Source organism: Sciurus carolinensis, unplaced genomic scaffold (assembly GCF_902686445.1).
Source record: "Sciurus carolinensis unplaced genomic scaffold, mSciCar1.2, whole genome shotgun sequence".
In the NCBI taxonomy this organism is placed as follows: Eukaryota; Metazoa; Chordata; class Mammalia; order Rodentia; family Sciuridae; genus Sciurus; species Sciurus carolinensis.
The window spans coordinates 1,189,891-1,195,227 of NW_025920160.1; positions in this window are offsets into that span (position 1 = coordinate 1,189,891).

A 5,337-nucleotide genomic window follows, 5' to 3' on the forward strand; every position below is an offset into this window, starting at 1 on the left:
AACCCCACCATCTCAGGAAAACTGCACTACTTATTTCTGCAAAATTTAAATATCATAATTCTCTTCAATGTTAATACTTATTAACTTATAAAGGAAAAATGTATTGATGTTCTGGTGGAAAACTCATTTGTAGCAACTTCTGCCCAAAAGATCTCTTCAATTTTCTCCCCCTCCCAAATTAAAGAAAGTTTAGTGTACTGACAAAATAGGATCCCAGGAAGGGTTTTTTTTTTCTTTCTTTCTTTCATTCTTTCTTTCTTTTTGGAATAGTTTTTCTACAGTGGACACTCTTCTTAGGTTATAAAAACACAAGCACATGTACACACTTTAAAATTATTTCTTTACATCTTCCATTACTGACCAGCTCTGTAATAGCTTAGAATCTGCTATTTAAATACCCTGTCACAGCTTCTTAAAAAGCTCTGAACTGGTTTTCCATATTTCACTCAGGATGTGGGATTGGTGAGAATCCAGTAACCTGGCAATGATGAAGGCTATATGTGGTGATTCTCATCAGGTTGGATGTAGAGCCAACAGTCCTGAGTCTCTCAGGAGAGTGTCACACTGGCATTTTTTTTTTATGCAGGCAGCAGGAGTCCTGGCCAACAAACCAGAAAGAAGATGAGAAACAGGCTTCCCTGGCTGTTAAATCTGCATGGCTTTTATTTTCATCAGTGGTAAACTCCTCAGTCCAGTGTGGGTTTTCCATCTCTGGTGACTAGGAGTCCTTCTGTGAATTGTGGTGTCAGTACAGTGCTTTGTATAAAAACCACAGTGAAGGTGCAAGCATTTCAGACTGCCTAATTCTGGCCATCAACATGCTATTTTTCCTAGAATTAGTCTTAGCAGTTTCATTAATTATCAAGAGCATTTGGTCTTAAACCTGAGATGAAAGGTCTGCTCTGCTCAGTGGAACAGAAATAAACATCTAAATCTCTTTGAATCATAAAATGCTGAAAGGTAAACAACTTATACCAAGTCATTTGACTCTGGAATTTCCTATATATTCAATGACCTATGAGGTTACTAAGATAAATACGTGTTTTGAATAAGCTCTTTATTTGTTCCAGGCAAGTCAGCTTTGCAAGTATGCCAAGACCATCTGCCCTAAATGTTGAGAATTAACAGTTCAGCATGAGCTGTGTCAGGCTTCCAATCTCAGAACCAAACTTACCAGCTAGGAAACCTCAGGCAAGCTACCTAATCTCTCTTAGCCTCAATTTCAACATTTGTAAAATGGGGAAATAAACCATACCTACATTCCAGGTTTGCTGGGAAGATTGAATTGGATGATCCATCTTAACCCTGTAGGAGTGTCAGCACACAGGAATGTTGAACAAGTTGTAGCAACTGAACTCACACCTAGTGCTTTGTACATGTGTTTGAATGAATAAACGAGTCAGTAATTAAATGTGGACCTAAATAACTGTATTTCATATATTTTTGGGTGAGAGTCTCAATTGAGAAGCACTTAATGCTCTGAAACACATGGACAAAACTGAGTTAACTGTGCTTTGAGGCTCAAATCCACAGGCTCAAATGAGAGAAGAACTAGTATCTGCATTTTACATCAGAACCAGATCCCAACCACAGTATGTTACATTAACATTTAATAACCAGGGTATTCGGGATCTCCTAGTTCATCTATCAGTGAAGGCTCTCAAAGTCTAAAAAGATAGTCCTCAGCCTGGCAGGGTTGTGCATATGCCTGCAATCTCCGTGACCTGGGAGACTGAGGCAGAAGGATAACAAGATTGAGGCCAACCTCTGAAATTTAGCAGTGCCTTAGTGAGACCCTGTCTCAATACTATCCCTACTACTATTACAACAATTAATATTAATATTAATAATAATAATAATAATAATAACAATAATAATGAATAAGGGATGTAATTCCCAGTGGTAAAGTGTCCTGCGTTCAATGCCCAGTATCAAAAAAAGGGACAGTTTTCAAAAGCACAAAACAGCTAAGTTTCTCTCAAACAAGATCAGAAATACCCACAATTTCCTCTCTAATTCTCAAGGTGATAATTAAGAGTTAGGATGCATATTTCTATTGTCTAAAACTGGTACCTACAACTGTCTGGGCATAAGCTGCACATTGCTCTCCAAGGGATAAATACCTCATAATCCACTGTCTTGTGTAATGTTTGAAGTGCCTTCTGCAATGTTTGCAAAAAAATATTGTGAAATGATATCTCCCGCTCCTCCCACATATCTCTGTTCTCCCTAAGAACCCTGTAGCCTTAAAGAGTTATTTGGCTACTTTTTAAAGGAAAGTTCCTATAATTCCTTCACTGAGAAATTTCTGGAAGAGTGTGAGCTTTTATAACCTCTCCCCATAGCCTTGTGGAGCAAGGCAAGCAAGGCTGACTAAGGAAAAGTGCTAAAGAAAAAAGCCACAAGCAAAACCCATGCTTTCTCTTCCTCTACCCAGAATGCTTGTTTTAACAAGTAGCCATAGGGAGCTCCTGATTCTGCAGACTGTCAGGAAAGGAAGAACCTGAGCATGCATTTGAAAAGGGAAGGACCCTCCTATCAGTAACTCACTTTTCATATCCAATAAATTTCCAACTTAATACTGAGTGAATTAAAAAGCCCATGCATTGGTCAAACAAGGTGAGTTGGCCTTGTCCAGATGTGCCCATCTGGGCCCTTGCCCACAGCCCTTTGCCAGAACCAAGTCCTGTGGTGCCCTCTTCCCTACCCCTACCTCCCTTTGCCCATCAAAATGCCACCTCCTCAAAGGAGATGTTCCTCATCTTCCCTCAACCACATGGACTTTCTCTCCATTTTGTGTCTTTAGAACACAGTGTAAACACTTTTTTTCCTAAACATTGAGCATGTTCCACCTCATCTTATGGTAATTTGCATAACTTTCTGCTACCTATTTCTGTAGTCTTTATTCTCCTAATAGTACTCAGCACTCAATACTTGATGGACTGAATTTATGCACAACTCTGGGTATGTTCCATACTGTCCCCTCATTCTTCAATGTCTTCACTTCCAATGCCCATGTTCAAACTTGAAATCATCATCACCTTTCTACATCCACTGTTTCTTAAAATTTTATTTTTTGTCAATTATATCTTTTATCCATTCCATGAACACTGAGGGTACAAGTATGTTTCAGGTGCCACAAACAAGGTTAAAACAAGGTGGGATCACTCTGCTCATGGATCTATCCATCACACCATGTCCCAGTTGCCAAGAAGCATAATATTATGGCCTCTGAACCTTTCTGGAATTTGTGCTCCTGGGTATCCCCTCTTTTCCATTCCTTCTGTAGTCAGCCCCTGTCACTTTACAGAAGGTATCCTACACAGCTGCCTAACCCAATCCACCTATCTCATGTTCCCATTTTCCATCAGTTCTGTACACTGGCACCAAATCATTACATTAAGAAAGCATATTCATTCAAAAGTCACAGTTTCAGGGAGAGAAAAAAAATTACAGCATCCTTAGCCTCAGTTCTATGTTCCCCGTTAATCTGGTTTTGGACACTCCATAACTTCCCTTTGTGAGCATCATTTTACTTCTTTCCTGAGCTCATCTAACATACACAGAGAGCCACAGATTTCCAAACTACCAATCTTTCAACAACTCATCCCACAACTTCCCTGACCACCCAGCCCATATTTCCCTGGGCTGCAGACCATCTCCAAGAGTGACTACATCCACTTCCATGGTTTTAACTGTCCCTCACATGTTGATGACTCCATAATGTCTCTTCAGCCCCAAACTCTTCTCTCCAGCTCCAGGTGAATACTTACACCCACATGTTCTACAGCCTGCTCAAACTCAACATGGTCCCAAATGAACTCTTAAATCTACCTATGAGCTTGCTCTGTCATTTACCCTCTTCATACACAACTTCCACTTTCTCCCAACCCCAAGTTAGTCCCATTGTCCTCTGATGGCATTCCCTGAGTCCCTCAGATTCATCTCCTCTGACCCTGTCCCACTGTGAACAGCCTTACTTCCTCACTGACATTCACCTAGAATATTATGATAGAATCCTAAGTGGAATCAGTCTCCTCCTTTCCAATCCATACTTCAAGGGTGATTTCAAAAACAGTGAAGACTTGTGCCAATGGATGTTGTCTACTACCTTGTCTCTGACCACGCCTTTCCCTTGACCTCTGACACTCACATACTACCTTCACTGTAGCATAAAACGCTCACAAAATATTTGCCCTGAGGAACCTCACATTCACATATAATCCTCACTTGATATCTTTTTTAAAAATAGCATTTTTTTAAAAAGTTAATATGTAAATTACAGAAAAAATAAAAATGCAAGCAAAAAACAAAGTTATTTATTTGCAAGCAGCTTAGTTTGACATGCCTTCCAGGTCATGAATATGCATACACAATATCCCATTTTGTGTGATTGAGATCATCTTGAGTATCATTCTTTTCCACACATGAATATTCAGCAAAACAAAATCCAAAACCTACCTCATTTGACCACTTACACTCACATAATATTATAAATTGGAGACAGGCCAAGTGTGGACATTCTGAGTGTCAGAGGCCAGAGTGAGGAGAATTATGTGAGATTCTTGGGTCCAATTTATAATATTATGTGAGTGTAAGTGGTCAAATGAGGTAGGTTTTGGATTTTGTTTTGCTGAATATTCATGTGTGGAAAAGAATGATACTCAAGATGATCTCAATCACACAAAATGGGATATTGTGTATGCATATTCATGACCTGGAAGGCATGTCAAACTAAGCTGCTTGCAAATAAATAACTTTGTTTTTTGCTTGCATTTTTATTTTTTCTGTAATTTACATATTAACTTTTTAAAAAAATGCTATTTTTAAAAAAGATATCAAGTGAGGATTATATGTGAATGTGAGGTTCCTCAGGGCAAATATTTTGTGAGCGTTTTATGCTACAGTGAAGGTAGTATGTGAGTGTCAGAGGTCAAGGGAAAGGCGTGGTCAGAGACAAGGTAGTAGACAACATCCATTGGCACAAGTCTTCACTGTTTTTGAAATCACCCTTGAAGTATGGATTGGAAAGGAGGAGACTGATTCCACTTAGGATTCTATCATAATATTCTAGGTGAATGTCAGTGAGGATGTAAGGCTAACAAAATATTCTCACTTGGCCTCTAGCTCTCACATAATATCCTCACTGTGGAACCTGACACATAATACACTCACTGTGACTGAGGGCCCTAATTATTCCCTTACTGTGACTGCTGACACTTACATAATATCCTTAGTATGCACTATGTTCTTTAGTATGAACATACTATTCATACATTAGCATTTATAACTATTATAGTAGTTACCCTGTGGTTTTATTACTAAATTATTATCAAT